Genomic DNA, 12,649 nt, shown 5'->3' with positions numbered 1-12,649 from the left:
GTTTAAGGAGAATAGCTATTAACTCTTTTTTAACTGTTTTGTAGCATTCACAGGTAAAGGCATCTGCTTCTGTACTTTTGTTTGTTGAAAGTTGATTACTGATTCAATTTTGTTACTAGTAATCCAGTCTGTTTGGATTATTTATTTCTTCTGATTCAGTTTTGGAAGATTATATGTTTCTAGGAATCTATCCATTTCTTCTAGGTTGTCCAATTTGTTGGTATATAGTTTTTCATAGTAGTTCATTATAATCCTTTATATTTCTGTGATGTCCACTGTTACTCTCCTCTTTCATTTTTGATTTTATTTATTTGGGTCCTTTTTTGTCCTGATGAGTCTGGCTAAAGGTTTATCAACTTTGTTTATTTCCACTCTGATCTTTATTATTTCCTTCCTTCTAGTAACGTTAGGCTTTGTTTGTTCTTTTTTTTTTCTACTTACTTTAGGTGTAAGTTGAGATTGTTTGAAATTTTGCTTTGAGAGATAGGCATATATTGATAAAAACCTCCCTTTTAGAACTGCTTTTGCTGTAGACCAAAGATTTTTGAAGCACTGTTCCATTTTCGTTTGTCTCCATGTATTTTTAAATTTCCTCTTTGATTTATTCATTGATCCATTCATTGTTTAGCCTCCATGTGTTTGTGTTTTTTCCAGTTTTTTTCTTGTAACTGATTTTTAGTTTTGTGCTATTTTCTTAAATAATGTGATCTATCCTGGAGAGGGTTCCATGTGTACTTTAAAAGAATGTGTATTCTCTTTTAGGATGGAATAGTCTAAATATATCTGTTAAATCCATCTAGTCTAATGCATCATTCAAAGACACTACTTCCTCATTGATTTTGTGTCTGTCTAAAGTCACCTACTCTTATTGTATTACTGTCAATTTCTCCCCTTATGCTTATATTTACTTTATACATTTAGGTGCTCCAATGTTGGGTGAATAGATATTCAAAATTGTACATACTCTTGCTAGATTGATCCCTCTGTCATTACATAAGTCCTTTCTTCATCTCTTGTTATAGTCATTATTTTAAAGTCTATTGTGTCTGATGTAGCATTGCTACCCTGGCTATTTTTTTTTTATTGCCATTTACATGGACTATCTTGTTCCATCCCTTCACTTTGTTTGTATGTGTCATTTGGTCTGAAGTAAGTCTCTCGTAGGTAGCACACAGATGGGTCTTGTTTTTTATCCAATCTGTCACCCTATGTCTTTTGATTAGAGCATTTAGACCATTTATATTTAAAGTAGTTATTAATAAATATGTTTTTGTCATTTTGTTAATTGTTTTCTGGTTGTTTTTGTAGTTCTTTGCTCCTCATTATCCTGCTCTCTTTCATTACGATTAATGACTTTCTTTAGTGTTATGATTGGCTATTTTTTTGTGTGTATTGGTTCTTGGTAAGTATAAGGTTCACATATAACATTCTAAGTATTTAGTGGTCTACATGAAGTTCATGGTCACTTTCTAAAAACATTTTTACTCCCTCTATGTTGTACATATATGTTGTCATGTTTTACATCTTTTTATTATTGGAATCCCCTTACTTAAATATAATTGATTTTACTGCTTTTGTCTTTTAATCTTCATAAATAGCTTTGTAGGTGATTACTACCTTTACCGTACATTTGCTTTTACTCAGGAAATGTTTTCCTTTCATAATTGTCTTCTAATTAAGGCCTTTTCTTTTCCACCTGAAGTTCTTTTAACATTTCTTGTAATGCTGGGTTAGTGGCGATGAACTCCTTTAACTTTTGTTTGTCTGGAAAACCCTTTATCTTTCTCTTAATTCTGAATGATAACCTTGGTGCATAGAGTATTCTTGGTTGCAGGTTTTGTCTTTCAGCACTTTAAATATATCATGCCACTCCCTTTCAGCCTGCTAGTTTCTGCTGAAAAATCAGCTGGGAGCCTTATGGGGTCTCCCCTTGTATGTAACTAGTTGTATTTTCTCTTGCTGCTTTTAAAGTTCTTTCTAAATCTTTAATAGCTGACATTGTAACTATTATGTGCCACAATATGACTTTCCTTTGGGTTCATTCTCTTTGCTTCCTGAACTTGGATGTCTATTTTCTTATGCAATTTCAGTTATTATTTCTTCTGCCCCTTTACCACTCTTTTCTCTTTCTTGGACTCCTATAATGCAAATAATTGCTTGCTTGGTGTTCGTTAGATCTCTTAACTTGCCTTCAGTTTTTAAAATTCTTTTTGTTCTTTTTGCTGTTCAGCTTAGTTGCCTTCCATTACTCTGTCTTTCAGATTGCTGACCCATTCTTCTGCATCTTCTAATCTACTGTTGATACTGTTTCATATACTTTTCATTTCAGTTATACAACTCTGGTTCTTTTTTATATTTTCTATCTCTTTCCATCTCAGAGTTCATCCACTCTTTTCTCCAGTCTGGTGATTATCTTTATGACCATTACTTTGAAATTTTTATCTGGCAAATTGCTTATCTCCATTTCATTTCATTTTTTTCCCATGAGATTTTATCTTCTTTCATTTGGAGGATATTTCTCTGTCTCTCCTTATTTTGACTTTTGTGTTTGTCTCTATGAATTAGTCAGAGCAGCTACTTCTCCAAAACTTGAAGGAATGGTCTTGTGTATGGCTGTAGACTTGTATATGTGCCTGGTGACTTTGGTTGACCAGAGCTGAAGTGAGCACACACTGGGTGGGGCGGGGTCTTCCCAGTTATTCTGTACTGGAATGCCCTGGCAAGTCATCTGGAGCCAAAGTGGGATGGGCCTTGCCTGGAGTGTTCCAGAGTGCTTTGCACCTGTGTCACCTTCGCAAGACAGCCGGAGCCATAATGAGTGCTGACCAGGGGTGTTCCACTGTACACCACAGTGGAGTGGCTGGGTATGGTATGGGCTAGGAATCCAGGGCTCTCTGAAGCAGTAGGCCTACCTCCTGTACACTATCATGGTGGTGGTGACATGTAAAACTGTGGCATTTACCAATCCTCCAACCTAGAAAGAGTTCCCAGATGTCACTTGCCATATGGTGGAGTTCTATTCTAGCTGCCCTTTTAAACTGTGTTTTTTTTTTTCCTGTGTCCCAGGGCAGACAAATCTGCTCATGGTCTCTGTGCCAGAAATTACCACGTTTCTCCTGCCATTCTCTATGTGGTCTATTTTTGTTGTGCAGAATCTTTACAGTCATACCTCAGTTCTTCTTCAAGAGGAATTGCTCTATAAACAGGTATATATTTGGTGTGTCTATGGAAGGCATAAGTTCAGGGCCTTTCTATGTCACTGTCTTGGACTCTCCAGAAATATTCATCTTGGCTTTGTTGATGCTCATCTGGCTTCTCAATCTAGGCTTCCACAGTTGCCTTTTACCCTCAGAACAATTGCTCCAAAATGCCTGAGAGGTGGATAGTTATTCACAGGAACAGCAATGCCTGAATGTATTTGCCTAAAAGAGAATGATGTACCAGATATCGGTCTGATAGAAGCTTTCAAAATTTCTTTCAGAAGACCTAGGCTTAATTTACTTTTCTCTTGCTCCTTTGAGTAGGCCTCAAGTGTCTGAGTGTAATGACCATGAGACTAACATAGATCACGTCTACTTTATGAGATCATGAAGGGCATGCAGGATTAGTCTGTTAGGGCTGCCTTAAACAATAAAAATGTATTGCCTCATAGTCCTGGAGGCTAGAAATCTGAAACTGAGGTGTCAAGAGGCTGGATTCTTTCTTATATTCACTCCCCATCTCTTTACATCATCTTCTTTTATGTGTGTATATTGTGGACTGAATTGTGCCCCTTGCCAATTCTTATGTTAAAGCTCTGACAGTGTAACTGTATTTGGAGATAGAGCCTATAAGCAGTTAATTAAGATTAAATGGGATTGTTAGAGTGGAGCCTTAATCTGATAGCATGGTGTCCTTGTAAGAAGAGTAAGAGAGATCTCTTTCTCTGCATGTATATTGAAGAAAAGCTGTGTTGAGGACACAGTAAGAGGATGGCCACAAGCCAGAGGAAGAGGTCTCATCAGATACCAACCCTGATGGCACCTTGATCTTGAACTTCTAGACTATAGAATTGTGAGAAGATAAATTTCCGTGTTTTAAGCTACTCAGTTTCTTGTATTTTATTATGGTAGCCCAAGCAGACTAATAGAGTGTCCAAATTTTCCTTTGTAATAAGGAGACCAGTCATTCATTTTAACTGTAAATACTCTATAGCCAAATAATGTTCCCTTCTGAGGTACTGGAGGTTAGGACTCTAACATATCATTTGGGGGGGGGTGGTCACGGGTTAATTTTAATGTACACCAAACCTAAAGCATACCTCTAACTCTTTAAGGAACCCTCTATTTGGAATATATTTAACTTGGAATATAAGATCACTGAAAAGATTTCTGTCATAATTGACACAGATCATATGAAAAGACACCAGCAAAAGACTAGTTTGAAAACTATATTAATACCAGTACTCAACGTATTTCTTATTTTACAGAAAGTGTCCACTTTTCCACAGCCAGATGATACACAATAACTACCTTAACCCCCAACATGGGAGCTGATGAATAAGCCTTAATGGAATGAATGAGTGAATCTCATGGGTAATGTAAAGCCCATTTTCTGTGGGAAGGAATTGAACTCAATCCTACCCTCACACTGCAGCACCAGGAAGTTCCAGCTGAAATACCAATGGAATTTCCTCCTCCAAACCAAAGGACTTTAGCTCTGATGTTTTCCATTCAAAGACTGCATCACATGGCACTCCTGCCTATTCATTATGATATACACATTTCCTCTTATGTCACAGTAAGCTCACAGAGAACGTGGATTCTCAATGGAAGCAGTACATCCTCCCACCTTATCCCCACAAGAGTAAACAAGAGAGGGAAGAGGAGAAAAGTCTTATTTTTATGTTTAAAGCATAGAGGACCGTATAGCATCAAACAGATATACAGCGTATCTGTGATATTGAAAAACACATACAGCATTAACATAACCCCTAGCAGTGGCTCCTTTTAAACATCAAATTTAAACCCTCAAACAGTTGCCCCTTCCCTCATTCAGCTTATATAGCCTGTGCCCTATTCTGGTCCCTCTTTCCTCATTTTCTTTATTAAAGATGAACTCAATATCGAATGCCTGAAATAGAAGTTCCCTTACTGTATTTAAATGTTTGCTTACATATAATTAATGATAGATGGCAAGATAAACTGGAAGGCAGGGAAACAAATCTAAAGTTTTAAGACACACCTGCAATAGACGAGTTTAAGAAAAAAACGATGTTCTATTTCAGTATTAAAAAAATGTTTTGTTTTTACAAGCATTTTATGACTTTTTATTCATTGCCTAAGCTAATATTGTTTTAATATGTATAATAAAATGTATTAAATCTATATAATAATTTATTTAAATAATTATTTAAATTAATACATAATTTAATTACTTCAGTGACAGTTGTGATATTGTCCGTGTTAAAGCAAATCCATGCAGAGGACAAGGCCTTTCAAAGCCTGCATTGAGAATATTACGAAACCCAAAAACCTTTCACAACTGCCCTTCTTTCCTAAGAAGGAAGCCAAACAATTTCCAATTTCAAGCAGTAACAATGTTTGTAGATTTCAGTAAAGGTGCCAAAATTTGAGTAAGGTGATGTCCTTTCTTTGACTTTTTTTTCTCTGAAAAGTAACAAAACACATCTCAATAACTTTTTGAACATTTCATTTCTTACTTCTTTTTTTCTTTAAAGGAAACAGGTTTCTGATTTCTTACAAACAAGACTAAGAAATCAAGCCATTTAGCTCCAATCTTAATTAGGCCTAAGAAGCAGAGACTGTGGCTTTTAAAAAATCTAAATGGTTCATCATGAGCCACTCTGTCAGCTGTAACTTGGTCCAGGAATGAGCAGTGAGTGAGGTTGTTTAAAGCTCAGATGCTGTGGCAAGTGCATCTGTCTTCCCAGGCAGTTCTAATCCTGCCTGGTCCACTGGGTCTACCTTTATGAGTTCTTTTGATTGATAATTGGAGAATAAATCTTTGAAGGACTTACAGGAATGAATGTGTGTGTGTGTGTGCGCGCACATATTCATGTATTCAATAAATATTTCAGTAATAAAACACCTACCAAAGTATTTTATCCAGTCTCCTTTCACGTCTTGGCCATTTAGTTCATTGTGCCAGAAAAAGATTTGGAATGGGATTCACTTATACAGTTTTTATTTTTCTGACATTTTGACAGTTTTAAGTTTTACTTTGCCTTTGTTTTTCAAATTTTTATTTTCTGACCCAAACTAGGAGTTATTTATGTTGGGGTAGGGACTGTGGGGGGGGGGGGGGGGGCGGGGGTGGGGTGGGTAGAGAGCTCACATCACAGCCTTAAATAGAAATTATTTCTATTTAAGTGGAAAACTAAAAGAATTCAAAGCATTAGTCTGAGAAACATAAGGTCTGACAGGGAAAGGTTATTAATATTGGGGCTGTTTAACCTGAAGGGGAAAAAAGACTTAATGAAAGCACTTTTTTTTTAAGAAATCAGTAATTAAACACTCCCTTTCTCTAGAATCCTAAACAGCTCAGGGGAAAGGTAGGAGAACCTCTAGAGACTTAAGAAACTGGAGGGTCTGCTCAATTCCTGGCCCTAAGTCAGATTATAAACTGCTTTGAATTTACTTGTCATGTTTTCCTTACAGAATTTCCCCACATTCCAAGAGATAGTTTTACTCTGGAGTCCCCATTATCTCCAAAGAGCCATATAATATCAAGCTTCATACTAATAACAATATTGAATAACTATTATCTACTGAGCATGCACTATGTGCCAGCAACTGTTCTAAGCACTTCACACTTACTAATTCTCATTCTCAAAATAGTACTACAAAGTAACCATAGTGATGCACATTATATATTTTAAGAAACCAAGGCTCAAGAGGAGTCAGACACACTGCCTAATATCACAAGCTGTAAGTGGCAGAATTTAAAATCTTATCTAATCATATCCACAGTCTGTGTTTTGTCCTCTCCCCCTCTAAGTGACAACATGATGGAAAAGTAGTGTTAAGTACAAAGATGTTAATAGCAAAATGATTTGTAATAATGAATGTGAGCTTATTCAAAGGTATAATTATATATGAATTATTAAATGAAACTATGGTAGATGTACTTGATGAAATAAAATAAATGCATAATTAATGTGGAAAATGCTTATTATTGTAATGTTAAATTTAAAAAATCCACACGATACAGACTTGATTGGAACCATACTTTTAAAATGCCCAGATTAAGTCTGGAATCAGTTGATACTAAAACATCCATAGTGGCTGCAGGGGTATGGTGTAATGAGAAGTAATTTTTTGTTGTTCTATCTTAAATGTATTTATATTTTCTTTAATAAGAATGTCTTCTTCTAACCTTAATTACTTAATAAATATCTTTATTTATTCCTAACAGGGATCATATGCAGCCTAAAGTTAAATCTGCCATAAAAAATCATCCTCTTATGAAACTGTCCAGACTCCTCTTTTCCCGGCTTCCTGACCTCTCCTTTCTGTCCAGCTTTCCTCTGTGGGCAGTGCCTTCCACCAAGTCTCATTTTCTCCAAGAGCGCTGTTCTGCCTTCCTCTTCTCATGGCACATTTTTTGCCTTGACACACTTTTGGCTTGTATATAGCCTGAAATTGTTCCTTTTCTGTTTATTGCAAGCATCTTTTATTTCCTGAGGTATAATTCAGTGTCTTATGGACCTCAGTCTGTGTCTGTGCCAGTGGTTTAATGAGCATAAGCCTTAAGACCATTTTTCCTGAGACAGCAGTCATATTGCCTCCTTCTCTTTTGAGCCAAAAACAAGAGAATAGGGCCTAGTATTCACATAAAGAAGGAGATTTATTCCTACCAAATAGTTAGTGCCTTTAAAAGCTAAGTGATGAAGTGGCATTTAGGATTTACCACCCAGGAGAGTGGTACTAATAATTGGGCTTGATAGATATAGTCTTTGGTAAAGGCCATAATTAAACAAAAATGATATCCAAAGATTTATTTTCCATTTTAAGAATCACCTGATGTTCTACTCCTTGAAACAAACAAAATGGTTTTGTTTTTCCCTCTGAACAAAAGTGCAATCTACAATAATTTTTAAGACACACAGGTTTTGTAAATAATATGAATCTGTACAAAAAGTAAAGAGAACCCTCCAGGAAAGATGTTTTTGCCTTATGTAGGTATCTTTGAAGGTCAACAAGAGATTATCTGAAAACCTAGGAACATAGAGCTGAACAATTTTAAGAGGGCTTAAAATATTATTTCCTTTCACTTCTCTATGAGAAAATAAAACTTTAGCTTTTCAGCTCTATCCATATATCAAAAGATGCTTAAAAACTGATACTCTGTTTTATCCATCTCAGTGTCTGCTAGAAACAGAAATGGTGCTTATTACATAACAAATTTCAAATAAATATTCACTGCATGTATGAATGAATAAATGTTTATCTGCTATTGGCCCATGCAGGCAAATGTTGAGCCTAAGCACAAGCTCAAAGTGCAGAAGAAGCTTTTCGTCTAGAAACAGAAAACACTGACAAGTTCACATTGTTTCTGGCAAGACCTATGAGGTAATTTCATGTTTCTTCTTAGAGAAATGAACATATATATATGTACACGTGCTGGTTGACCAACTTCATGAATTGACAATCTCATTGAGATTTAAGAATGCTATAACTGAGGGCCCTTTCCATTCCTTTAACCTGATAGATAATAAAGGAAGAAACATCTAAAGGGAAGATTGGTGAGTGTGGGGGAGAAAAGTGTTTTTAAATTTCAGTTTATTTAATTTAACATTTAATTTAAATGTTCTGGTATTTCATGGATATGAAATACTGAGCTTCTGAATTTCAGGGCAAAGTGCCCACTGGCTTAAGTTGAGAGAACGTCTCACAATGTGAGTTGGCTCTCAATAGTTTGTCAGTTACAGGGAAACAAATCAGCCTAAAGACTGCTTTTTAAGCTCCAGGAAAGACATTTTCCAAACAAAAAAGAAAACAACCAATTAATAAGTTTCAAACTTAGAGAAAAGGTCAGGGTTAGACAGAGGGTGATCTTATAATTTACCATCCAAATTTGGATACTTTTGTTCTGGAAAATGCTAAGTAGAACTGAATGGGAAAATGGATATTAACAGGGACGTTCTTGGAAAAATCCATGTGTAGTCACCATATCAGGCACCACCACTGACTCCTTGTATGATCTGAGGCATTTTATTGTCATGCTCTATATTTCTCTTCACCAGGGGAAATTAATTTATTTCTTCAGTAAACACTTGAATTGAACACCTACTCTGTTTGGCATCATGCCTTCTGTAATGGTAAAATAAAGCCATTTTAAGTTCAGCATTCTAATTTCAGAAAAATTACCATCAAGTAATTGAGTAAATGAAAGCAAGTCCTACACATTAAAACCATGTCATTCCCAGATTTACTAGTCAGGTTTCAATAGTTATTATGTGTTCAAAAGTTTATAGCATAGACTAATTTGTAATTTTACTGATGCATGAAGTATGGGGATCTCTATGAAGAATGGGGTGGAAGAGGAATATTTTAGCTAGTAAGTTAGCCAAACAGACTTCTCATCAACTCTTCATCTGCATTTCAATGGGAATTGACTGTATCCACTATTTGTTACCTTGAGAGATTGATAAAGCCTGTTTATGTTTGTGAATTCAGAGATTTAGGGTCTCATAATAATCCCTTTCAGAATGTCAAGGATCAACTATGTATAATTTATCCACTTCCTTTCTCCTACCCTCTGTAAAGCTCTTATTGGCTCATTCAATAAAGCTTATTGTTTGGTTTATTCATTCCAAACATGACAACACCTTTATGTTCAAACATCTCCTACTAATACCTTAGTGTAGATTAGCCTGTCAAAACAATCTCTAATCCTGACTGTTGGTGAAAAGGTTAGACTCTTAGAAGCACAGACGTTGGGAAGAGACAGATGAATCAAGTAGAAAACGGAATTAAGAGAACGACAAGGACTCATTTGCTTGTTACAGCTAGGCCTAGGGAGAAATGAAAATAAGGAATACTGAGTGTTGATGTCTATAATTATTTCAGAGTGAGCAATAGGTTATGCCAAATACCTTTAGCACTTGGGCTTATTATTGCTAATATGAGATCAATAATTTCTTATTTCATGAAATACTTCTGCCAGGTCACACAGGATCCCTTTAGTATAAATGAGCAGAAACACCCATCTTTCCTTTCCACATTTCTCTTATACAACACCCTACCCAAATTTCTACTTATTACTTAATGAAAAAAGCCTCTGTTGAGTTAACATTGTGTGTCAGGGACTATGTTTGGGCCTAATGATTGTTGGCCCTTTTAGAATATCCACCCCCCACAAAAAAAAATACCCTGTTGATTACACAAAGCTGAATTTATTAGAAGTATTGCAGCATGGGAGAAAACTATATTGATAATCTTAGTATCTCAAAGAAGAAGATAGGGAAGGATAGTTATAGGGTTTTGCAGTTTGAACTCAAATAGTGAGTACCTTTCAAGGTGAGGAGGTTTTTAGAATAGGAAAAAATGCATAACACAATTGCTTAAGATAAGTGGATATACAAATATAAGGTTCTTGTTGAGAAAACAGTTGTCTGATAAATGGGTTGTTTCCCAAATGAGAAGGATGTTGTCCAACAAGATAAATGTTTTCCTGGATGAACAATCTGGTTCTCTAAATAAATGTTTGCCAGAATTTTCTGAAACTATATTTTTTATTGGTTTATATTTTTATTTTTATAGTAAAGTCATATTGGCAGGTGCTCTCACTTCTCAGTTATGCAGATATAAATTTGAATAGGACATATTCCTGATCTTAAGGGACTTACAGTGTATGTAGTGGACAAAACATGTAAACAAGTAAGTTTGGTTGGAGAGGCACCTGGCTGTCATAGAGCATTAGACTCTTGATCTTGGGGTTGTGAATTCAAGCCCCATATTGGGAGTAGAGTGTACTTAAATTTTTTGGGTTTTGTTTAGGGAGAAAGAAGCAGATATATTACAGAGAAAAGATTGAAAAGATTTAATTGCTGGTTAGATATTGGCATCAAAAAAGGAGGAATATAGAATGTTTCCCTTCTTACTAGAGTGTTTTGACAAATATTGGCAATGGTGAATAGGATAGAAAATATGGGGGGAAATAGGTGGAGGAGAAAGATAAAGAAATTTGTCCATCCTAGACAGATTGATGCTGAGATGCCTTCAGATTTAGGATGATAAGTAGGTGATTGGCTATATGGATCAACATTTGGGGGAGAGAATTGTAACAAGGCATAAAATGTAAATATCTTTCAGCCTGAGCTGGTATTAGAATCCATGGACACAGACAAGATCAACTAGTGAGTGTGCAGAGTTAAAAGAAAAACAAGGCTTAAACCCTAGATAACTTCAGGATTTAAGAGAAGAAAACAACCCGGCCAAAGAGATCATAAGGCAATGCAGAAATCAAAAAAATAATGAATTTTAAATAATATGGGAGTCAAAAGTATCAAATACTACAGAGATGTTATTAAGACATAGGTTAGAACTAACCATTTTATTGCAGTGCTAAGAATGACTTGTGGACTAATCATTACAGTGGATTGAAAGAACAGTTGAGGAGTCTTCATCTCTTCTAGATGTACTCCTCAGTTTAAACATTCTGCTGTTTAAGAACAACACAGGAAGATAACTGTTTTCCTTTCTTTCAGTGGTTTCCATGATACTGAATCTCGAACACTTCTCAGAATCATTGACTTCCATACTACAGTGTCATGGGTATTTGTTATTCTTTTTCTCTCAGTGAATTTCTTCCTCTGGGAATCTCCATTTTAGGAAACTTGGGGGGAAGTAAGTCCTACCTCCCATTACAGAAGAGGAAAATCTGAATTAACTGCATCCTTCCTTACAGCGCAAACATGATTGGTGATCCATATTTCATCAATCAGACACACCAACCCACTTTGACCCAGGACCTAACAATGCCAAGAATCAGAAACATTGTAGGAGTCTGTCCCTGGAAACTGAAGTAGTTACAGCCAGACTGAGTTCCTGGCTAAACAGCTGGGACCATTGAAAAGTCAGCTGTTTCATGGCAGCAGGAGTGGCTTCCTTGCCAGAGCAGTTTTATGTTGTGCTGGCTCTGTAGTAATAAAAGCAACAGCTGACACTTACTGAGAGCTAGCTCTGTGCCAGGTACTGTCCTGAGAGGTTTTTTTTTGTCTTATGGTGCAGGGTTTCTCAATCTCAGCACTGTTCATATTTTGGGCTGGATAATTATTTGTTTTGTGTATGTGTGTGGACTGGGGGAGTGTGTATCGTAGGGTGCTTAGTAGCATCCTTAGTTTCTACCCACTAGATGCCAGCAGCACCCTACTGGCAGTAAAAATGTGACACACAAAAAAGTCTCAAGACATTGTGAAACACCCCCTGAAGGGCAAAATAGCCCTTTGTTGAGAATCACTGCATTAAGTCATTCAATATTCACAACCAACCCAGGATGCAAGCCCCAAGCTAGATTCTTCAGGCCTCCAGATTCATTCCAATCTCCTTTCAGTAAATCTAGTAATGGGGTCTAAATCAGTTCCTGTCAAAATCTGTTAGTTCCGGTTTCTCCTGTTAGCAAACTGAGGCCCACCTGCAGCAAT

This window comes from Prionailurus bengalensis, chromosome A3 (genome assembly GCF_016509475.1).
Source record: "Prionailurus bengalensis isolate Pbe53 chromosome A3, Fcat_Pben_1.1_paternal_pri, whole genome shotgun sequence".
NCBI classification, from domain to species: Eukaryota; Metazoa; Chordata; class Mammalia; order Carnivora; family Felidae; genus Prionailurus; species Prionailurus bengalensis.
Note: the sequence above shows the minus strand (reverse complement) of the source record.